Genomic DNA, 24,614 nt, shown 5'->3' on the forward strand with positions numbered 1-24,614 from the left:
TGAAAAAATAAAATGTTGGCTACTTTCTTTGTTATGTCCACCTTTTTTTTTTCTTTTTACATTTTATTGGTTTATAAAGTCTGAAAGTCCAGAAATTACTTATCTTGTACCAGCAGCAGCTGGCTCCAAAACACCCTCATGAAATTTGGCATTGGCTATCAAACTTTAAAAATCGCCTATCCTTTGTCCCAGTGACTTTATTTCTAGAAATCTACCCCACAGAAATATTGGTACACGGACACACACACACACACACACACACACACACACACCGGGCAGCACTGCTGAAATGTGGGAACATGAAAATAACTTATGTCTCCATCATCGGGGGATTGGTCATAAAAAGTATGGTATGGCCCCAAACTGGAATAACAGGCCATAGAAATAATGTCTAGATCTGGACCTACAGATACAGAAAGCTGTCCTCACGATGCTGATAAGTAAACACAGCAAGTCACAGAGTAACACATGTGTAGGACATCGTATGATTCCATTTTTATAAAAACTACAATAACAAAATGAATTCACCTCTCCTTGGAGGTTCGTATATCACATAAAAGTGTTTGAAAGGATAAAAGCAAATTGTTCAGAGCAGTTATCACTGGAAAGTAGGGTTGGGATTGAGGGAAAGAGTGGGAAGGTTTGACTTTGCAATGTATATACTTTATGTATCGTTTGAATTATTATTTTTTACTTAAAAAAATTTAATGTTTATTCATTTTTGAGAGACAGAGAGAGAAAGCGCGTGAGCAGGGGAGGGGCAGAGAGAGAGGGAGACACAGAGTCCGAAGCAGGCATCAGGCTCTGAGCTGTCGCACAGAGCCCGATGTGGGGCTCGAACTCACGGACTGTGAGATCATGACCTGAGCTGAAGTCGGGTGCTTAACATAAGACTGAGCCACACAGGCAGCCCTATTGTTTGAATTATTTAAAAGTAGGATGTATTAGTACTTTTGTAATTTTTTTAAACAAAGAAATAAAAAACAAGACATGGCTATACATCGGTTTTTCCAAACTGTATGAAAGTGAGTACAGAAAAAGGGGAGAATTCATTTTGATTCTGGGGTTCAGAGAAGGATCTCAGAGGAAACACTTTCTGAGCTGGGCCTCAGGAGTGGCCAGCAGTAAGAATGGAAGGAACAGCAGCCTGGCTGAAGGAATCAGGAGTTCATGGGGGCCCTGAGCGTGGCCAGTCACATTAGACTTAGATTTGTAGCTGACGACAGTCAGACGGTTGGAAACACTGTTAGGGAATTTGATCTCCAGTTAAGATTCTTATTTCTTTATTTCGACAAACCGAACTTCTCACATGTAAGTGTCTCTGCCTTGGAACCGAGGCAGACTGATTTCGGGTTGGGACCCTGCGACAGACATGACTGATGGCCCATCTGAGGTCCGTTTCCTCCCTTCCCTTTTCCTTCCAGAACTCTCTGTTTAGGCACCCGTGCCCTTCCTCAAGGCTAGGCACTGCAGGGAGGCCGGCCCCAGCCCAAGGCCCAGCCGCAGGGGCGAGTTCTGCTTGGTCTAGAACAATCGCGGACGGCCCGTTGTCCTCGATGATCCTGGTTTGGGATCGGGACCGTGACCCACTTCTGGCTAACGTGATGTGCCGGGAAATCTGAGGGCTTCTCCGAGAGAGGTTTCTTCACTCTTCAAAGGTACACGAGGAAGGGTGGACCCCTTTCCTGCCTCGAGATGCTGCTAATTTTGGAAACAACACCTAAAATGGCTCTGGCCAGCCCTGGGCCAGGAGGGGCATGAGCCCAGAGGACGAAGCACCGTGCCGAGGGTGGGAGAGCGAAAGAAAGCAATGGACTGGGGCACTCAGTGATGCGTTGAGCCACCGCACTGACCAACTTCAGAGCCCTTTAGTTTTCAAAACCTTTTCATGAAGTGGGGTTTTTTAGGTACCTGTAGCCAAAAGCATTTCAACAAATTCAGAAACAGTCTCTCCAGTGACAGGATTCAATCATATATTTATTCAAACAAATACTTCCTGTCGTGTGCCAGAAGTCAATTTTCTTTTATACTTACCTTTCAAATCTACTAAATTGATGGTTGCGCAACATTGTGAATATACTTAACGACACTAAACTGTATACTTTCAAATCATTAAAATGGTAAATTTTATGTTAGGTATGTTTTTCCACTTTATTTCCAATAAAAAAAAAAAAGGAAAGAAAGATAGGTAATCCAGGGCACCTGCTGAAGTGAGCATGAGTCAGGGGCAAGAATGAGTATAATCTGTAAGTCTTACATTTCTCATTGCTCTGTAGGAAATACACTGCACTTAAAAAAACCCACTAGAATTAAGTTCTGCCCATATAATGGAATAATATAGGGCCATTAAAAAGACAAGCATACAGGGTGCCTGGGTGGTTTAGTCGGTTAAGTGTCCCAAATTCAGGTCAGATCACAATCTCACAGTGAGTTTGAGCCCCACGTCGGGCTCTGTGCTGACAGCTCAGAGCCCAGAGCCTGCTTTTGATTCTGGGTCTCCCTCTCTCTCTCTCTCTCTGCCCCTCCCCTGCTCACACTCTGTCTGTCTCTCTCTCTCAAAAATAAACATTAAAAACTTTTTTAAAAAAAAAGACAAGCATATACTGCTACTTTGGGCTGTAATGGAGTGACAGCAAGCTTATACTCCTGCCTTAAACAACTAGAAAACTTGGTGCATTTTTTGAGGAGAGTGATTTTAAGTATTGGTCAACAGGCAGTGCAGGCCTATGAACCTTGAACAGAGGGAAACGTAAGGTGAGCCCCAGCTAGCCAGGGCATCTTACAGACCACGGGCCAGGGAGGGGAGAGTAGCAGATTCCTCCGAGTTACAGAAGCAGAGATCAGCATCCAGGGAGCTGAGGCATCCAGAATGCCTGGGGCAGGTAACTGGAGAGAAGCAAGTCTGTGTGTGGGGTCGGTGGGGGGCACTACTCACGTCCTTGGTGGAGAGCTGAACGCACAGGGCAAGATTCCATGAGGTCTAACAGCGTGGCTACCACGGGGCAGAGCATTGACCAGAGGTCACAGAGCAATGGGATATACCAGAATGTAGACAGGGAAATTCCATGCCACTAGAACATATGCTCTGTGAGGACAGTGACTGTCCTCTATTGTCATGCCAGATGTGTCCCCAGACTCCGCATAATGCATGCGCGTAGTACACGGTGAATACTTATTTGTTGAATGAATGAATGCAACCTACCCCCCCCCCCCCCCCCGGGGGGGGTGGGGGGCAGATGTCATTAAAAACAACACAGGGAGGGGCGCCTGGGTGGCGCAGTCGGTTAAGCGTCCGACTTCAGCCAGGTCACGATCTCGCGCTCCGTGAGTTCGAGCCCCGCGTCAGGCTCTGGGCTGATGGCTCGGAGCCTGGAGCCTGTTTCCGATTCTGTGTCTCCCTCTCTCTCTGCCCCTCCCCCGTTCATGCTCTGTCTCTCTCTGTCCCAAAAATAAATAAAAACGTTGAAAAGAAAAAAAAAAAAAAACAAAAAAACACAGGGGCTGCCCAAGGAGCTCAGATGGGGGTGGGACCCGGCTCCAGAGGCTCCATGGCCAAGCCACTTGGGAGTGGAGGGTCATCTGTGATAATTTACAAGATGCATTCATTCATTCACCCATCTAATATAATTCCTTCTATGACCCATCTTGTTCTCCACAAAGGATACACGAAATAATCGCCAAACCCTGGAAATAACCCATCAGTTGTAGAACACAGAAACAAACTGGTGTATTCCCAAAATATAATAACTCCATACAACAGTGAAAATCAATGAATTCCTGCTTCATATAACAACACAGATGAATGTCACCGGTGTGATGTTGAGTGAGAGAAGTCAGACACAAGAGAATGTGTATTGTCTGGCTGTATTTATACCTAACGTTCAAGAGCAGGTGAAAAGAACATATGGCGGTAGAGGTCATGATGGCGGCCGTGTGGGGGGTTAGGAGGCAGTGGGCGGTGATGAGAAGGGGTCTGCGGGAGGGCTCAGGTTCTGGTAATGTCCCACGTCTTGTCCTGGATTGGGTTACTCCACTGTGTTCACTTTATGACAATTCGCTGAGCGTGACACTTACAAACTATGCGCTCTTCTTTATGAATGGTACACGTCAGTTAAACTGGAGTACTTTATAAAAGTCGCAAGTTAGACTGAGTCATGGAGAAAACGGTAGCTGGCTTAATTATAAACTTAAGGGTGTCCATTCTTGTGCTTTTTAATATCGTTCCAATTTTAGTATATGTGCTGCCGAAGCGAGCACTTGTGCTTTTTAATAAAATCAATATTAGACGACTCTAAAGATGGCGGTATAACTTCAGGAGTTTCGACGCCTCAAAATACTTTAACATGTTGTGGCGTTTTCATTGTTGTGTTAAAATACACATAACACGGGGCGCCTGGGTGGCGCAGTCGGTTAAGCGTCCGACTTCAGCCAGGTCACGATCTCACGCTCCGTGAGTTCGAGCCCCGCGTCAGGCTCTGGGTTGATGGCTCAGAGCCTGGAGCCTGTTTCCGATTCTGTGTCTCCCTCTCTCTCTGCCCCTCCCCCGTTCATGCTCTGTCTCTCTCTGTCCCAAAAATAAATAAATGTTGAAAAAAAATAAAAAAAATACACATAACACAACGTTTGCCGTCTTAGTCGTTTTTAAGTATACAGTTCAGTGGTACTAAATATTCACTTTGTTGCACCACCTTCCCCACCATCCATCCCCATAACCCTTTCCTCTTGTTAAATCTGAAACTCTGTACCCATTAAACACGAGCTCCCCATTCCCCTGTCCCTGCAGCCGCTGGCAACTACCATTCTTCTCTCTGTCTTCATGATTTTGACTACTCCAAGTTCCGTATGTAAGTGGAATCATACAGTGTTTGTCCTTTTGCGACTGGCTTCTTTCACTTAGTATCACGACCTCAAGTTCCATCCATGTGATAGCATACTGCAGGATTTCCTTCCTTTTTAAGGCTGAATAATATTCCACGGCATAAATACACCACATTTTGGTAATCTATTCATCAGGTGATGGGCACTGGGGTTGCTTGATCCCTTTGAAATACTTTGAAATACTGTTTTTTTTAGAAACACATACATGTTCCTTTCTTAAAAAAGTATATGAGGCGGTTTACAGATAGGTAGATTAGACAGATAGATAAATGCTTTAAAATGGATCCACACATAAACAGGGGTAAGGGAAGGGCATGGGTAGAATAAAAAGATAAGGTTAAGAATGAACCAAACACAGGGATTCCTGGATGGCTTGGTCGGTTAAGTGTCCGACTTCGGCTCAGGCCATGATCTCACGGTTCATGAGTTTGAGTCCCATGACGGGCTCTGTGCTGACAGCTTGGAGCCTGGAGCCTGCTTCAGATTCTGTGTCTTCCTCTCTCTGTGTCCCTCCCCCATTTGTGCTCTGTCTCTCTCTCTCCCTCAGGAATGAACATTAAAAAATAATTTTTTTTAAATGACCTAAACATAAAGAAACACATGCTTCAAAGGTCTGCATAATTGCTGGCAGGGGTAAAGTGGTCCTGGATTTGGCTCCAAGCTTCCTGGTAACCAAAGGAAACAGGGAAGCAGAAAAGTTCACTTTGATAACAAGATGTTACAATACAGAAGACATACCAGTTGCTCAAGCAGAAGCCCAGCTTTTCCTGGAGCTGGTGCCGGAGAGAAACTTCCCCTGTGGTAGGACAGCTAGTGATGTAGCACATGATGTCCTCAACAACATCCTAACAATAATCTAACAGTTATGCCCATGCTAGACATAATAGCTAACACTTTAATACTGTTTAACCATGTGCCAGGCGCTGCTTTAAGCTCTTTACATGTACAATGCATATTTACAATCAATGCTTCTTATAATGTCTCCCCCCGCAGGGGGAGCACCAAAGAAAAGGCAGGAAAGGCAGCTGGAACAATGTAAGTATACAAGAGCAGAGCTCTCTGAGGGGTTGGCTTGATCCAACCATCTAGACCAGATGGATCCCATATCCTTCCAGGAAACTGGGATGGGTGTCACCAGGCAGCATATCACCGAGAAGTAGATAGCTCATCTTGCAAATTTAGACCCAAACTATTTTCTTTGGTAGTCAATCAAACCGAAGGTAGGGTTGAAATCCTTTTCTTTTACATCAGTACCTAACAAGATTTGAACCTGAGCAGATGGCCACCCCGTCTCCACAGGAGTGGGCCAAGGAGGATCTGTGTGTCCAAGGCCAAGATTTCTCTCTGGAAATTGGTGTATGTCAGCACTAACACAAAGACCAGTAGAAGGGCACCGGGGTGGCTCATTTGGTTCAGCGTCTGACTCTTGATCTCCGCTCAGGTCATAATCTCACAGTTTGTGAGTTCGAGCCCCTCATAGGGCTCTATGCTGACAGCGTGGAGCCTGCTTGGAATTCTCCCCCTCTCTCTCTGCCGCTGCCCCACTCTGCTCTCTCTCTCTCTCAGAATAAATAAATAATAATAAAAAAAAAAAAAGACCGGTAGCAAAGACTATAGCCTCCAAGTTTATGCCACCAAAGTTGGCCATGGTCATTTCAGTCTCGTGAATGATCAGAATGTGAGCAGCCCCATCATAGGAAAGGAACTGTTCTCAAAGAAGGAGGAGGAAAACACTTACCCACTACAGAGGGCCGAGGGCCCCTTTGCCTGGACCCCTCTGCCGGGGGAAGGTAAGGAGAAAAAGGGCATCCAGTTCATATGTGAACAGCCTGGAAGGCATCCTTACGCTTTGAATTGCTTTGACCGCTGCCAACAAATTTCCTACAATCTTAAAATATTATCTCTTGGTTGTTAACAGAGGAGTTTTCCCAAAGGATAAATTGAGAGGCTAATTTGTCTTCCGTTGTTTACTCATCCAAATATCTGCTGACCAGCGGAAGGGCGAGATCCTAGCGGAAGACCCCTGCTGGTCGTTTGCAAAAAAAGAGTTAAATCGAGAGTACATCTCTCCCTCAGGGAGGTGAATCTAATTCACTGGTTCCTTCTTTCATTGACTCAACAAACATTCGTTTCACACTTTTTTTGTGCCAAGATCTATTTATATCACAAGGGAGGTTGGATCACGTGCTAGGCAGAGACACGACCAATGTCCTAAGGGAGCTTAGATGAAAGAGTAATTAATCGGGAAGGGGGGGGGCGAGCAGAGAAAACTTCAAGGAGGAGGTGACACCAGAGCGGGACCTCAAAGGATCAGTAAGATTTGTTTTACAAAAGAGCTCACCATAGGATTCCTTCATGTAACAGTTACCCGCCCTGGTACCTTTCAATTACCCCCGGACTGATTTACACACCCTTTTAGAATCACAGCTGTTGTGTAAATTAAAGCTCAGCAATCCCTCCCCAGGGCTGAGTCGCCCCCTCAGGAGAAATTCTGGCACCTGCTGATTTATTTCTGTGTACTTTTTCAACACCTTGAGAATTTCAGCTTTAGTAATCACAATTATGAGACGCTCCTATGGGGGGTGGTCAGACAAAGAGGGAACGGGGTTGGAAAGTAGAGAGTGGAAGCGAAGCAGATGGCCGAGGAGGGTAGAGAGTCCTGCAGTAAAGCCCGGGGCCAGGCAGAGTGAAGTAATCCTAAACTTTAGATGTTCACAGCTGCCTCTACAGTTAGAAGGAAGGAGAGTCAAGAGATGTAAGAGGGGGGGGGGGGCGGTGCAGGTGTGCCCACAAGAGCCGTCTCTGAGCCCACGGAGGAACCTGGCGAGCCCGACACAGTCACACGCTAAGTCCTCTTCATCTGTTTCGAGGATTATGAAGTAACATCTTTAAGGAGCTTAGCACGCTACCTGGCAAACAGCACTCTCCACACCTCAGCTGCTGCCACTGCCGGTGCTGTAGAGACTGATGCAGGGGAAATTGTAGAGACTGAAGCCGTTAGACGGAACCAGCGGTGTGGGAACAACCACGAGTCTACACTGATCCGTTTACTGCTAACTCTTAGGAAGTAGCCTTTAGACTCGCATTTCTCGTGAGATCCCTGAGCACCCCACAAGGGTTGTACCCCACTCTGTTTTCTTCTTATTGATACCGCTTTTAAAAATGTAATATAATGATGTTGCTGTCTCCCAATTTCTGTGCCTTCACGTGCATTTATGCTCAAAATCACCCAGGGCCCTGGAGCCAAGCCGTCACAAGTGGCACTGTGGAATTTTTTAATTCAGCATTTCTCACTGGAGTCCCCTGAAGGGGTTCCTGGGGCCCAGGAACCCTCAAGATTGCACATGCTACAATAAGCCAGTGACCAAGGGAGCAAGCTGACATGGGGCCAGAGGAGACATAAAGCCCACAGTGACTCTCCAGGTCCCCTGGAGTCAGTAGAAAGACCTCATTTGCTCCAGAAGAAGAGGGTCTGATTCTGGAAACCCTCTGACGGCCTCTGACCGCCCCTGCTGTCATCTGTGACAGTGAGGGTGGGGGAAAGGTCTACTCTGGGATTGGCTAGGAGGGGACCAGGCCCTGAAATTAGTGCCCCAGACGGGTCCCTATTACCCTCTAACTGCAGGTGTGTGCCTGTGTGTGTGTGTGTGTGTGTGTGTGTGTGTGTGTAACCTCAAAATCCCAACGATCAGATGGATAAGAGATACAGGTAGATAAATTGCAAGTTCCATAAAATCAAATATAAACGGTGATGTGGAAATATGCTCAGGCCCATTAACAAACGAAGACCTACACACTGAAAAACCATCTTAAACTCCCTAAATTGGCAACTAGTTTACAGGCAGCACCTGAGGCGCCTGGGGGGCTCAGTCAGTTGAGCCTCTGAATTCGGCTCAGGTCATGATCTCGCGGTCCATGGGTTTGAGCCCTGCATCAGGCTCTGTGCTGACAGCTCAGAGCCTGGAGTCTGCTTCAGATTCTGCGTCTCCCTCTCTCTGCCCCTCCCCTGCTCGTGCTCTGTCTGTTTCTCAAAAATAAATAAACATTAAAAATAAATAAATAAAAGTAAAGGCAGCACCTAAGGCTTTCCAGGGGAATGGACACACACAGACATGAAAGGCGGCCAGGAGGGCATTTACAACCTCTTGAAAAAGCAAAATGTCCCTTTGCAGCAAGATCTTTAAAGATAGGCATTGCCTTTGACTCAGTAATTCCAGAGCAGGGCTTTATTTAGAGAAGAACAAAATTGAACACCACATAAATGTCCAATGATGGGGGTAAATTGCAGTACAGCTGCTCCCTAGGATATTCTCTCAGCACTGAGAACGACGGTGAGGACTGCATAGCAATGTGGGGGAAAGTTTAGGCCACAGTCACTTCAAAACCAGCAGGACTCAAATCTTGTACATTACAAGAAAACATTAAAGGCTGTTGGTAGACAGAGTTTAGACAATCCTTAGCTCTGTTCGTGGACGTTGGGGTTGGAAGTTTTTTGTTTTGGGTGTGTTTTTTGCATTTTTTTTTTTTTAATTTTGTTTTTAGCATTACCTTTTTTTCAATGCTTTAGTGTTGTTTGTTCGAAAACTGCAAAGGGCATCATTTGGAAACAGGTGAAATCAACACTTTGGGGGACATCCTCTGGGCCAGGCATTGTTCCAAGGAACTTTAAGACAGTACTCACTTTTCAGTACTCCCAACAGCCCTAGACGTCTGACATCTCATTTTTACAGGAGCAGAAAGTGGGATTCAGTGAGAGTAGGTGGCTATCCCTGTTCAGGACGCTAACAAGTTACCCAGGGCTCCACACCCGACCTGCCTGGCTCCAGCCAAGCCTCTTTTCCAGGGTCATGCTCCCTCCCTTTAGCTGTCAGAGGGGGGACACTCTAGTGTCATCCTTGAATGACAGAATTCCTCCTTCCACAGCATTGGCTCTCATGCTAGACTAGTAATTGGCTTTCCCAGACATTCCCCACCGGAGTTAGCGGTGCTAACTTCCCATGCTCCTGAACCTCAACGCAGGGCCTGGCACAGGGTTGGTGCTCAGTGGCTTAGGGCGTAGTGACACTGTTGAGTGGGACCCTGGAATGTTTCCGTCCTTCCCAGCTCACTAACAGTACACGGGCCAGAGAGAGGCAAGGCCCTTGGCCCTGGCTTTCCCCCGTTTCCTGGGTTCTCTATACTGTATCATGTTGTTTGCTGGTTTGTTCCTTTTAATCATAAAGTAAACTCAGAGTTAGAAGATGCTGACAAGCCATTCAGAGGAAAATGAATGAGACTTGTTAACGCAAGACACAGGGGAAGGGGCAAGTGAGGGTTCTGGGGATGGAAACGAGAAGTTTAAAAATGAAACAGGAGAGGACAGGGGGAGAGAATAGCTTTGGGGAGAGCCCTGATGAAAAGGCAGGGGTCACCGTGAAATTGGGCACTTCCAGAAAGAGGAGAGAAAAAACAGGCCCAAGCAATTTCCTGCAGGAACGCCTGTGGGGATAACAAGTTTTTTTTTTTTTTTTTTTTTTTTAAACCTGAGCAAAATCGTCAAGCCCAGCTACTTTTATCAACTAAAATTCGTTCCGGAGATTTCCTCCGGCTTGTGAGAGACATTTTAACTCTCCCTGAGACAGTCATTTGTCACAAGGGGCTGGAAGCTAACCAAAACGTCTGTGAGCAAGTCTGAGGGTTCCATATAATAAAACAAATGGCAAAGTATTGATTTTGTTTCTTTTCAACCTGTTTTAATCCGACTATATGGTCTTATTACAAGAATTTTCTCATCACGGCGAGGAGGACAGGCTCAGCTGAAGGAGAGAAGCAGGACACAGGCAATTCGCTCTTCATTTCTCCTCAGAAAGGCTCTTTTTATAGATCTCTAATATCTCCGGCAGAATTTCAGTTCCAATCTTCCACCGTGACATTTCTGAAGGAAAGACCAAGGTGCCGAAGAACATGACAAACAGAAGATGTGTGGGGTTTTTTGGGGTTTTTTTTTTTTCTCTTCCCCAAAGGTGGAAGCTTGGAAAAACAAAATCAAACATCCAGAGAGAGAGGGACTGCGTGTTCCATCAGTGTCTGTGGGCTCCCCAGAGCCCACAGGCCACGTCCCAGGCCCCAGGATCCCTGGATGGGAGGCAAGTCTTCTCCCTGCCTGGCTCTGCCCATCTGCGCCAGCCTCCCACCAGCCTCCTGCCAGCCCTTGCCTGCCCCCTCCCCCGCTGATGCTCCTCACCGTGTTCTGGATGCACCAGGCCCGCTCCCGACCTTGCTCACAGCCTCTCCTCTGCCGGGGCTGCCCTCTCTCCTCTTCCTCTTGCGACCCCTGCTCATTCTTCAGGTTCATGGGCTCCCCCTCAGCCCTCTGACACTCCCAGGCCGGGGGAATCGCTTCCTCCTCGGGCTCCCACAGCCGCACCCAGACTCCCTGCGGGCTCCCACACTGCCTTCTGGCCCAGTGCGCGTGCCTCAGTGGCAGAGACAGGTCTGCTGAGGGTCCCTGTGCACAGAGCTCAGCCCGGGGCCAGGAACGGGGTCGGCTCGGGGCAGGCTTGCGGAGTGAGCGAGTGGATGTGGATGGCAGCCGCCCACTCCCCACCTTCAGCCTCACCCTTGTTGCCAAGCAGCACCCACCAGGAAAATGGAGCCTGGCCCCCAGGGCCTCTGACCTCGGGACGAAAGGCACAGGCCCGCTATCGAGAAGGTAAAGACTTCATCTCTCGTTCACACTTTTCTCGTGCCATGGGGGCTCTGAAAATCCTGTCGTATCAGTCTCTTGGCGGTTCTGGGTTGCTTTCAAACAGATACCAGTTTACCCGTGTGAGGGTTCTGAGGTTATTTCGTCCCTTGAGGGGTTTTTTCATCTTTACAGCCATAAGGGGATCCCCCCACACACACTTTGAAGTCCGCCTTCAGACACGCCCGCCAGGAAGTGGCCCCGAGTGTTTCGATGCGAAGAGCCTCTGCTTCAAGGTGCCCAGGTCTGGGCCCCTGCCAGGACTGGCCCCCGGCTGCAACCGCCCGTGTCCCCTCTCCAACGCAAGGTGCTGGGGACACAGGCAGCGGCCGGGCCAGCGCTCACTGGGCCTCCTGGTCTCTGCGGGGCCCACGCTTTGTTTAGGCCCTGAAGACAGCTCCTCTCTCCTCTTGTTCAGAGCCACACGGTCCATGAAGGGTTTATTCCCATTCGTTAATTCCTTTCCTTCTCAGATGAACGCACGATGGGAAGAGCGCCCAGCACCCACTGTGCGCTGGCCGGGGGCCAAGGATGTCACGGGTCGGAGCCCCCCCAACCCCCCACCCCCGTGGCCTCTCCACTCCCCGTGGCACAGGCCAGGAATCCGAGAGCCAGGGAGGAGGAGCAGCATGAGCCACGGCTCGGGGCTGACCAGTGGCAGAGAAGGGGTCTTAGGGACAATGCTCTGAAAACAAAAACCGTCCCTTCTCCTCCCATGTCACCCAGCTGCCTCATCCCCCTTCGGTGATTATTCCTCCTCAAGGCTGGGGCAGGGGTTTGGTATCAGATACGCTTGGCTTTGGGCCCCGCTGATGTGGCTGTATTTAGGCCCACTACTCCCTGCCCCTCAGCCTCAGACTCCTCAACATCAAAAGGTGAAAATCACAGCACCTCCCCCTACAGCGCTGTTGTAAAAATTAATTCAAGTAGTGCTTACACGCCCTTCGCACCGTGTCTTGCACAGAGCACGTACTCTGCATGCACACCTACGCAGCTAGCTAGCTAGCTATTTTATTATCATTATGTTTTCTCCAGGCTTTCCATTTTCCCTCGGAATTTGACCTTCATGGTTATTATTTTTGTTCAACAAATGTCAGCCTTTCCCTGAACCGCGATGCAGCTTTTTGGATCAGTACGTCTCAAAAAAACACTGACGGCATGCCTACTAGGTGCCAGGCACCGCCAGGCAAAGAGATCTAGACGTATGAGGCCCCCAGGAAGTTGATAGTCGGTGGGCGAAAAGAATATGTAGACTGATAATTTTGGGGAAAAAAATAGTTAAATACTACAAGAGCACAGAAAAAAATGGGCTTTATTATTATTGTAACCATAATAATAATAATTATTATTTTATGCTAGAAAGCAGGGAGGACTTCTAGGGGATGTTGTCCTGAATAAGACATTGATGGAAGTCTACGGATTAGCTGGTCAGAGAAAGGGTCAAAAGGGTGCTCTGAATAGAAGGAACACAGCTGTAGTGCTGGGTCCTTAGCTCCAATCTGTTCATTGGATCAGATGGGATCATTGGGAGGCAGGCGGTGAAGGAAGATAATGCTGGTAAGGTGGTAAGACCTGGTCACAGAGGATCTTGTATATTCCATGGCACTGGGTTTGGGTCTCACCATAGAGGTCGAGTAACACTCAAGTTTTGGGTGCGCTTAGGAAATCACCCAAGGAGCTTGCTAAAATGCATGCTTCTTGTCCCGAGCCCAGAGACATTATTAAAAATGTGGCCAAGTGATTTCCATGGGGGGCTCCAGGTGCCATAATCTTAAAGTATCAGAGTAGATGATTGAGAAACATGGAAAGGGGGTGGAGAGGGGTATGAAACACATGGCCATGTCTGTGATTTAGGAAGTTCAAGAATTCACGGGGCGCCTGGGAGGCTCAGTTGGTTAAGCGTCCGGTTTTAGCCCAGGTAATGATCTCACAGCTTGTGAGTTCGAGCCCCGCATTGGACTCTGTGCTGACAGCTCAGAGCCTGGAGCCTGCTTCGGATTCTGTGTCTCCTTCTCTGTCTCTGCCCCTCCTCTGCTTGTGCTCTGTCTCTCTTTCTCAAAAATAAATAAACATTAAAAAGAAAAAAAGAAAGATCAAGAATTCTGCTTCAAAACAACCTCTCAATTAGCCCTTACTCGGTAAGGGCTACTGCTTCTAGAAAAATTGATGCTATTTCTTTAGTCATGATAGATTGTCTTAAAACCTTTTATTCAATTTTATGTACACACAAAAAATACATTTACCACACTAGTATAAAATGACTTATTCCTTCTCATTTGGACAAAAAAAATAATCTTAAGTCTATCAGAGACAATCCCTGTGATTTTAAGTAGAATATGCAGTTGCAGACAATTTCAGCTAACAAAACATAGCTTGCAAACACGAAGGGAGCCCCAAAGCCCCCAGAACTGCAGAGAGTTTCCATAAAATTCATGCATTTTACTTTAGGAGAGCCAGGGGGCATTTATTTGCAGCTTCTCTTCCAGCCACGCAGTGTGTGTGAAAAATGTACAGGGAAGGGGTGGACAAAATGTTCACGTCCAATCCCAGTGTTACAAAGCAGAGCCACTTATGGGGATACGAGGTCACTCATTCATTCCTTGAATAGTAATTAGCACTCTCTGGGTGCTGGTTCCTGTACAGGGTGCTGGGAATACATGCGATGTCTGTAGGACAACAATTCGTTACATCACAGCAGAAAAGAAAGAGGGTGCACTGGTCCGGAAGTGTGAGCGGGTTTTAAGGACCCACACTCTGTCCCTCTTGAGCTGTGTCACCCCTGACAGGCCACTTTGCTCCTTAGGGCATTTATAGACTAAGGGGGGGGGGGCGGGGAGGCGAGGTGGATCACAGCCCTTTGGGGCACTAAGGTCCTATGGTTTGACATTAAAAATGATAAACCTGGGGCGCCTGGGTGGCGCAGTCGGTTAAGCGTCCGACTTCAGCCAGGTCACGATCTCGCGGTCCGTGAGTTCGAGCCCCGCGTCGGGCTCTGGGCTGACGGCTCAGAGCCTGGAGCCTGTTTCAGATTCTGTGTCTCCCTCTCTCTCTCTGCCCCTCCCCTGTTCATGCTCTGTCTCTCTGTGTCTCAAAAATAAATAAACGTTAAAAAAAATTTTAAAAAAAATGATAAACCTAACTTATCAAGAAAAAGTTTAATATCTACTATATTAAGAAAACAAATATATGTAAGCTTTAGAAAAAAATCTCCAATTTAAGTGACTAAACTGTAAAGCTTCATGGATTAGTGAAGTAAATGCTTATCTTTTGAAAAGATACTCACTTAGAGGGACCACTGTATTCCACAAATGAGAGGCAATGAGGGGTCAGTAAATGGAAAATCACAGAATTTGAGTCCTGGAAGAGTCGCTTAAAGACGACCCAGTCTGATTCCACCATCCGAGAAAACTGAGGTCCAGGGAACCGAACGCAGACCACAGAAAGAGGCCAGAGAGAAATGAGCAATGTTCTCTAGATGGACCAGGATGGGACTCCCCATGTACTGTGTTCCTGTGACTTGCAGATTAACAAGTAAAACACACAATATCTGGGCTCGAGGCGATGAAGGCGTTCAGCTCTTCAGGGCACTTGGCCTCTAGAAGGTCTTACGCAAATAGTTTGATGGCTAAAGGGAGTAGCCCAAAGTCTGGGGAAGGTACAGATATGAATCGGTTCACCTTCTCAGTTATACAATTACTAAAACCGTGTCCCATATCTCAAGGCAAGCCACTCAACGATAAAGTTTATGGCTGGTGATGAATTAAACTCAATCCTGTATCAATCAGCCACCAGGGAATGCTAGCCCTCGAGGGGACATGACCCACCCAGGGGTCACCTTAGCTGGCAGTGGCAGAGTCGTGGGCCCAAGGTCAGAAGGACCGAGTTCCCAATTCTCCAGATCACACGGGTGCACCAAGATGTGCACGCCCCAGCCCCCAGCGCCCCAGGCCCTGCACCCCATTGTGGATAAAACCTAGAAGCGCCAGGGAGTGGAGAGGGTGTCAGTGTTGGCCGCAGCCCGGGACTCCCTGAGTGGCTCCAGCAAGCAGCTGGCCACTCTCGCCTCAGGTCCCACACGGATGAATCCAAAATGAACACTGCCGCCGGCCTCGAGGGCGGCACGGGGATTAAAGGAGATGCGGGCACGTAGGCCACCACCGCCAGTGTCTGGTGTAGCGTCGGCAGTAAGGAGCAAGTTAGGGCTTGGACTCTGGTGTCGGCAGACCTGGGTCTGAATCCCAGGTCTGCCACGCAATCGGGTGGTCCTAGTGGTCCCTATACTTCTCTACGCTTTGACCTTGGCACCCTTACAATGGCGTCGATACACTATCCACACCTCGCAGGGCAGTTGTGAGGATGCATGTTTAAACGCGGGTTTCTTAGCACAGACTCTGGCATACAGTAAGTGCCCCCTGAATGTTTCTGGTAGACAGCAGTCACCCGTGTTTTAAGTACTAAGATCCCACACTGCCCTTCTTCTTAGTAATTGAATTGGTAAGGAAACGGGAGGCACTCGAGCAGGGAAGCACAGCCGGTGGGTTGGAATCCATCTAATTACTCGTTTCACTTGATTCTACCATTAATTGGTAACATGGCAAGGTTCAAAGACCTAATGATTAGCATTAGCCTGCCCTGTTCGGTAAAGCCGGCTATCTTCCTGCTCCACCTGGCTCGGCCATTCAATAGGAAATTGCCTGAGCGGCAGCTGCCCCATTTGTCAAACGCCCGAGCCCCGTTCAGTAATGATCTAATGCGCTCGGGGCAGAGAGCACGTGCTAATGGCACCAGGCCACGCGCATCCTCTGAGCCCCTTGCGGGCACGCAAGCTCTCCCAGATAGAAGACAGAGCGAGCTAAGTGGCTGGGAGGTTAAAATTAGCTGTTCTATTACTAGATCTGGTTGAAGGGGAGGAATATGTTCTCAAGTTCCGTCCTCCCCTCCCGTCTCACTCCTGTCTTTCCAGCCGATAATGTTCAAGCCTTAGGCTTCGGACAGAAGGAAAACGCCCCGGAACCATACACAACTTGGTGGACATTGGACATAGGCCTTGAAACCCTGCCGAGGACCCTCCTCGGGGATCCTTCTGGTCACGCTGGCCACCCCGCTCGCCCCTCAGGCTAGCCGCCTGTCTTCCAGAGAGTTCCACTGGTCCCACCACGCGCTCGGCAAAGACATTTTGGTACCAACGCCAGCTCTTCTCTCGCCGCCCCCTTTACAACTTCTCTCAGTGAAGTCAGCACCTTCTGAGGGCGCCCGGTACGTCCTTGCTGACCGCACATGCCCTGCATGTTGAGCTTTGGAGGCTGCATATTCTATTTGTCTCCATAACAAGCCTAGGCGTGCCTGAGACTTGACCTTTATACGCTCTCCTCATCTGCTTCCATCAAGTGCCAGGGTGCAGCAGGGGGCCTGGTAAAGGGAGGGGGGAGGTATATAAAAACCATATAGACGTATTTATGTGTATATGTATATCACAAACACATATCATCCCGTATTACACCTCATGTTTTCACATTACACCTAATGTTAAATATTTGGTTTTCGAGAGCACCGTGCCCTTCTGCAGATGCAGCCTTGTTTTCTCCTGCATCTGTACCCTCCTCGTTAACAGCCACAGTCTGGGTACATCCCAGGCTCTCCGGATGCCTTTGGGTTACGGGGTCGTAGGGCAGGATGAGCTTAAGTGAACACCCACCCCATTCATATCACAAATGGGAAAACCAGGTCCAGAGAGGAAAAGAAGCTTGCCTGGGATTATTAGCGGCCAGGAGAAGCTTCGCTCCGAGACCCCCTCGCCGACGGCACAGATAGTCTGTGCTATTACAAAGGCGTTCTTTACAGTTCAAAAAGAAAATCTCGTCAAACCTTTCATAGTAGTATGGCAGGCTGAAAGATCTAGATAACCCAGTTTTTTTTTTTTTTTTTTTTTTTGCAAAGAAAAATCGAATAATAAGGCTAATTCCCACTGATCCTGAGGATAGGTGAGGTCTGAGTTTACACATCAAGGGGTTGGAGCTCAGTAAAAAGATGAGGTCCCATTAAAATGGGAAGTTTGGCAGATACAAAAAATAAGCACACACTTCAGAGATTTCCACGTAGAAGAGACAGGAAAAGCAGCTTCATTAATGACAAAATGCAGATGCTTTGCTTCCTGAGCTGAAAAAAAAAAAACAAAAAACCACAGAGTAAATTACACTGGAGTGTGTAAAGAGGTATGTGAGAACCCTCTTAAAAATGTATGAAATCTCAAGGAAAAGATTGATCAAGTGGCTCCCTTAGCATTGAAAATGTCGGTTAGTTTTTCCTGTCTTGTATCAGACAGGTGGTGATTAATATGACACAACAGACAGCAGAGGAGGTGGGAAATGATAAAGGAAGGACATAATAAGAATCTAAATCTGAAGGGAGAGTGGAAGAACAGGTATGAAATATATTAACATGGAGCCTCTGGAAGGGAGGGGATCAGAACGCATGTGATGGACCCAAGGAAAGAGAAGGCTTTCCCTGAGCTGTAATGGCAAGAGAGTAGAGATTGAATGAAAGAATATCGGCGAAGGGGGAACAACGTTTTAGGCACAAGAAACTGCATGTGCAAAGGCCCTGAGCATGAGCAGAAGGGAGTCAGGCTGGAGGAACTATGGAAGTCGTGGAAAGAAGGAGGGAGGTCAGAGAATACTAGGAATGATGTAAGATGAGGGTAGAGATCCGATCTCTAGATCTAGGCTCTAGATCCGTGGTTCCCAAATTGGGCGGGGAGGGGGGGCTTGGGAGTCCTTTACACACTTATAGCCTATTGAGCCACCATAACAGAAATTAAAACAGACAACTTTTTAACATATTCATTTAAAAATAACAATAACAGGGGCATCTGGTGGCTCGGTCTGACTCTTGATTGAGGCTCAGGACATGATCCTAGGGTCCTGGCATCGAGCCCTGCATTGGGATCTACACTGAGTGTGGACCCTGCTTGGGATTCTCCCTCTTTTCTCTTTCTCATTCTCTCTCTCTCACAAATTCTTTCTCGCTTTCTCTGCCCCTCCTCTGCTCTCTCTCTCAAAAAATAAAATAAATCTTAAAAAAAAAAAATGGGAGCACCTGGGTGCTCAGTCGGTTCAACGTCTGACTTTGGCTCAGGTCATGATCTCGTGTGGGTTCGAGCCCCGCGTCGGGCTCTGTGCTGACAGCTCGGAGCCTGGAGCCTGCTTCCAATTCTGTGTCTCCCTCTCTCTCTGCCCCTCCCTGGCTCGCACTCTGTCTCTCTCTCTCTCTCTCTAAAATAAATAAACATTAAAAATAAAAAAAAATAACAGTAACAAATTCATTATATGTTAATGTAAATAATATTCTTGTGAGAAATATTTTTTTTCCAAAACAGCAACATAAAAAAAGAGTGAAAAGAGTGGCACTGTTTTACATTTTTGCAAAACTCTATAATGTCTGGATTAGTAAAAGATAGTTGGGTTCTCATATCTGTTTCTACGTTGTCTGCTGTGATATGTTTGGGGTTGAAGTATGTAAGGAAGCCTGGCATACATCAACTCTTGCCAGGTGGCACCGTCTTAAAGGTTAGTCACAATGTGGAAGCTGAAATCTATCGATAAATGTTGCACCCTGTTGGGAAAATCTATTGGTCTCTCTCGCGCTTTGAATGGATCATTTACTCATGCAGAATTTTACATCATGCACTGGATATTCGGAAAATACTGGTTTATGCAGCGTTTCCAAACGCCGTGTAATTCATTATACGATACCGGAAAATCACATTCGTTAATATCACCATGGATCTCATCAGAAAAATCTGTAGATACTGCAAAGCCATCAGACTCAGAGTGTCAGACACAAGTTTTCTAAAATTCTATTTTTTAGTTAGACATCCCGATTTTATCATTGGCGGCAAAAGTGGTTGGTTGTCTTCCTTGAAAGGAGAAGCCCGCTTCTTCCAGTTTCAAGAAAATGTCTGCCAGCTGCCTAAATCTGAATAACTATAGTTTCTCTGCCAATCGCTCCCTCCGTGAAAAAGAACTTTGCAATCGTTCCTTGACCACAGGGACTGGTGCAGCTGGCAACCCACAGCACCACGAGAGAGCCTTTCCTCCGGTCAAACACCCTGGTTTCCGTGGCAGTAGACGTGCTCTGCACTTACTCGCCATCTTGCCACGCAGAATATTAAAAAGAAGCACACTCCAGGGCTGAGGTTTACTTAAGTTAATAATCTGTACTGTTTCATCTAGGATTTTCTTCTGTTTGTTTGTTGTTTCATGTGTTTGTTTTAAACCATGAGACAGTAGGAAGCAGTAAAGAACAGTTAACAGCGACTCCTAACACAGTTGGGTGCCACTGTCTTAAGCGCTGCGAAGGAGCCAGATTCACTTAGCACTGCTTTTAGACCATCGGTGCAAAAGTCAACACAATGGAAAGGCAAATAATGTCTTAGTATCGCGATGATGACAATAGTTTCGAGGCTTCACTTATCCTGAGAAGATCCTGAGGGACCGTGGGGGTCCGAGGACCCTACTGTGAGAACTGCTGGTCTAGACTAGATCATGCAAAGCCTTGGCAGACATTTTAAATGGTTTTATCTTTATTTAGTCTATGAGGAAATGAAAAGCCATTGAAGTGTTTTAGGTGGTGTTTTAAGTCTTAGATTTGAGTTTTGAAAAGATCACTCTGGCTACTGCAAGGAGAATAAAGTGGATGGAGGGAAGAGGAGGTGAGGAGAAAAATAAATTCTGAGAGTCTTAGCGCTCTCTGAACTAGAGACGATGGTGACCTGGAGGGGGGTGGTGTACCTGAGGGGCAGAGAATGACAGGATCAAGGTGAGCTTAAGAAAACTCACTGAGAGTTCACAGGGCTCTCCATGGCTCCTGGCTTGGGAGCCTGGATGAACTGAGAAGAGTGGGGAGAAAGAAAGAACAGGATGCACAGAGCATAGTACCTGCTCCCAGGGAGAGTTTCGGGGAAACTAGCCGCCCTGGCCAGACGGGCACCAAGTCTCCACGGGTCTCTGGATACACTGACCCCTACTGGCCGCTTCTGAGAAAAGCAGCCTCATTACCATCAGAAAGAGATGAGCTCGGCCTAAGAGCGGCTTGGCCAACCGAGTGAGAGTCTCCCTGCTTGGAGATCCTCCCTCCCAAGTCGCGAGGACAATGACGGGAGATAGGAAGACACAGGTGGTGGAACAGGAGGAGAGAACTTCAAATGCGGACTTAGCGCAAGATGTCCGTGATGCCGGGCGGCCTGGGTAGGTGCTGCTTAGCAAGCTGGGAGCCACCACCACAGGCTGGCTAGAGGATATAAATCAAGGCCATTGATATCAAGTTGGGTGTGGATAGAGAGGAGGCGAGATTCCACTTCTGTGATCCCAGGTCCAGCACGGGTTTAGCAGAGGGCCCACTGGCACTGAGTCCCCTGCACCTGGGGCTCCAGGCTGCTCTCACACAGGTCTAACGGGCAGGCCCTGGCACCTTCTTTTCCTTCCCAGAGCAGGCTCATTGTGGAAACTTAGAATGTACAGAAAAGCTTAAAGAAACAATTACGATGATCTGTAATGTTACGGGTCAGAGATCATCACTCAACATTTTAGCATGTTTCCTTCCAATAGCTTCCATGCACATAAACTATATATTTTTAGATAGGACTTATTTTATTTTAGATATATATTTTAGATAGGGCTAATACATAATAAATAATAATAAATAAAATAAATAAAAAAATAAAATAAAAACTAATAAATAATAAAAATAAATATATATTTATTTTCGATATATATTTTAGATAGGACTCGTGCTATAGGCAAATCATTTTGAGACACTTTACTACATCATCCTATAGGCTTTAAAAAACATAATAGCAACACCTAAGCAATGTTATTAAATGATATTTGTAATCCTTTCTCTGCTCCCTCCTTTTCAAATATGCTAGGCTGTTCCTCCAGGCCTTTTATATGATTTTAAATTTCTGTAATGACACCTCTAAATACAGGGAAGAATTTGGGTTTAAACCATCCCAGAGAATGATGTTCCTTTCCATCTGCGTGATGTTTTATGTTTTCAAAGCCCTTTTACACACATTCATAAAAACCCAACATTTTAGTAATGTTTCACTAAATGTTTCCACATGCTCATATAACATTTGTCAAATAATAATAATGTGTCTCCTAAAGCAATTGTGAGGATCAAATGGGGAAATGGACACAAATGATAACAGCTATTTTTGATTGGTTCTTAACTACTATGTGTCAGATACTGTGCTCAGGATTTTATATCATGGGCATTCGGCTGTACTCCATGAGGTAGATATAATTATTATCCCATGTTACTAGAAGAAGTTAAGTGGAGCTTTAAAAAGTTAACTAACTTGCTAACATGCTAATAATGACACATTTAATAATCAGTGGAGCCAGAATTTTAATCTAGATTCATCTGCCTCCAAATCCTAGACTCTGACCACTCTTCATATCACTTTGCTGGGCAAGGGATTGGCAGACAGTAAGCACTAATTGTGTGACAAGTATTCACCACACAACAAGTTCTTGGAGTCCGGATACACTATTGTCTATAGTAGTTGCTCAGTAAGTGTTTGGTGACTCAATGGCTATACAAGTCAATGTAAGCAAAGGATAGAGTCAGTTTGAAAAGCATGAAGAGATGTTTCTCCCTGAAAAAAGGACAAGGCAGACCACAAAAATCCCGAGATAAGTATGTTGAAAATAATTAAAATGTCAAACAAAACAAACCAAGCCCTAAGGGAAGGAAAATGGCGTGGAAAGACAAAATAAATTTAAGAACCAAAGAGAACACCTGGAAACAAATCCAGTAAATATAAAAAAAAATAATAGATTATTACCAAGCATTATCCTAGGATTGCAAGGATGATATAAAATAACCTGAGAAAAGATGTCAACCCAAACCCAAAAATGACATTATACTCAGTGGTGAAATGTTAGAGGCATTCCCTTTAAGGGCAAAAACAAGTCAAGCATGTCTGTAATCATTAGAGCAAAGGCATTTGAAAAGAAAAAAAAAAAGTATAAGGATTAGAAAGGAAGAAATAAAGCTATAATTCTTAACAAATAATGAGACTGATACATTCTACTATATAAAATTGAAAACTTCTGTTTTTAAAAGGCAAACTAGGGCACCTGCGTGGCTCAGTCAGTTAAGTGTCTGACTTCGGCTCAGGGCATGATCTCGCGGTCAGTGAGTTTGAGCCCCGCATCAGGCTCTGTGCTGACAGCTCAGAGCCTTGAGTCTGCTTCAGATTCTGTGTCTCTCTTTCTCTCTGCCCCTCACCCGCTCACACTCTGTCTCTCTCTGTCTCTCAAAAATTAATAAACATTAAAAAAAAAAAGGCAAACTAAAAGGTAAAAGACAAACTATAGCCTGAGCAACCTATGGTAGAACCCATATAACCATATAACCAACAAAGCGTTTTCAATCTAAGTAAAGCATTTCTACAAATGAGTAAGAAAACGGAAATGGCAAACCACATGAATGGCTAATTGATAGAGGAAGAAATCCAAATGGCCAATAAACCTACGAAAAGATGGTCATCTTCATTAATGATCACAGGAATGCAAATTAAAACAATATGACACCGTTTAATACACATCAGATTGGCAAACCTGAGTAAGTTTAATAACCAACTGTTGGCAAGAAAGCTAAAAATGGAAATACTCAGGGTACCTTGGCTGGCTCGGTTGGTAGAGCGTGAGACTCTTGACCTGAGGGTATGAGGTCGAGCCCCACGTTGGGCGTGGAGCCTACTTTAAAAAAAAAAAGAAAAGGAAATATTCCTATAAATTGGGTGGGAATGCCAGTTAGTACTACCACTTTGGAGAGTAGTTTGTCAATGTTCATTCTTTTAACAAATACTTATTGAGTATTTGGCAGGTGCCGTTGGAGGGACAAGGGATGTAGCAGCACACCAAGCAGATAAAGTCCGATATTTAAAAAATAACCAGGAGCACAGAAGGTACACTTCCTTTTGTAGGTCCCGACCCCAGGGAAACTCTTGCGACGTGCAAGGACGTTCACTGCTGTACCACCTGTGACAGCAGAGATGAGAAACAACCTGGCTTTACCTTAGTAAGAGTACACTAATAAGTAAACTAATAGAGAAATAAATGAAATATTATACACCAGTTAAAATAAGTAATATGGATCCTGCATAGATGTCAATACATCATAGTGGATAAATATCAGAAACATAATATTAAGCCAAAAGACTAGTTGTAAAAGGGCACATGTATAGTGTTGTATCATTCATAGAAAAATTGATATATAAAATAATTGTATGTATTGTTTATAAATATAGTAAAAGTAAAAGAACATAGTGGTTCCTGGGGCAGGGGGAGGGGGGGAAGAAGGGATGCCATATCTGTAAAGTGATTTCTTTTTTAAAAAGAGAGAGAGTGACAGATTCAGAGTAGATGGGACAAAACTGTTCACATCTGCAGAATCCTGGTGGGAAGCGCATAAATATCCATTATGTTGTTTTCTGAATGTTTAAATTGTTTCCTAATCAAAAACTTTAAAATTCTGTTTTGTAATAGAAAACCCAAGACAGAGCTTGAGCCCTAAGCACAAGGAGATCGCTGGGGCTCTTCCGTGCCCCTCCCTTCCCACTCTAGCCCAGCCTGCAGGCTACAGGACAGGCACCCGGCAGACGGCAGGCGCAGTGACAGCTCTCGGAGAAGTATTTCATCAGGGGAAGCTTTGGCTCAGCAAGGAGAGGATGGCAGGAGCAGCAGGCAGAGGGGAGGGGAGGAGGGAGGTGGGGATGAGAGGTGAGCGAATCTCTTGTGCTACCCGAGAAGGTAATTTGTCCAGAAGGGACAAACACCCTTCCTCTTCTGCCTTCCAGCCTGGCTCCACCTCCTTCATTTCTGGAACCTAACAACCCGGCTCGCCCTCAGGTATCCAACAACAGCGCAGGACCTTTATCCAGTCTCTCAAAACACAGCTTGCCGACAAAGGGCTTGAAAGAGCTATGTTAGATTTTTTGAGT

General features: G+C 46.2%; 1 protein-coding gene and 1 long non-coding RNA gene across 14 annotated transcripts in view; both read right to left on the bottom strand.

The window, feature by feature from the left end:
* Nucleotides 1–24,614, bottom strand: part of TTLL11 (tubulin tyrosine ligase like 11) — a 245,870-nt gene that overhangs the window by 78,909 nt on the left and 142,347 nt on the right. The window contains exons 1-2 of one of the 13 annotated variants that reach the window (XM_040482206.1): nucleotides 8,008–8,016; nucleotides 6,974–6,979 (exon numbers count right to left, since the gene is read on the bottom strand). The exons of the other annotated variants lie outside the window; for them this stretch is intronic. The gene's annotated coding sequence lies outside the window, so the exon portion shown is untranslated. Of the gene's footprint in view, nucleotides 1–6,973; nucleotides 6,980–8,007; nucleotides 8,017–24,614 lie in introns of those variants that run through there. 13 annotated transcript variants of the gene reach the window in all.
* On the bottom strand, nucleotides 13,637–18,484 carry LOC121034939 (uncharacterized). The gene is made up of 2 exons (XR_005792686.1): nucleotides 14,738–18,484; nucleotides 13,637–14,503 (listed from the first exon to the last, which is right to left on the bottom strand). It is a non-coding gene; the product is annotated as an uncharacterized LOC121034939 (long non-coding RNA).

Source organism: Herpailurus yagouaroundi, unplaced genomic scaffold, assembly GCF_014898765.1.
Source record: "Herpailurus yagouaroundi ecotype Mexico unplaced genomic scaffold, PumYag 160, whole genome shotgun sequence".
Taxonomy (NCBI): domain Eukaryota; kingdom Metazoa; phylum Chordata; class Mammalia; order Carnivora; family Felidae; genus Herpailurus; species Herpailurus yagouaroundi.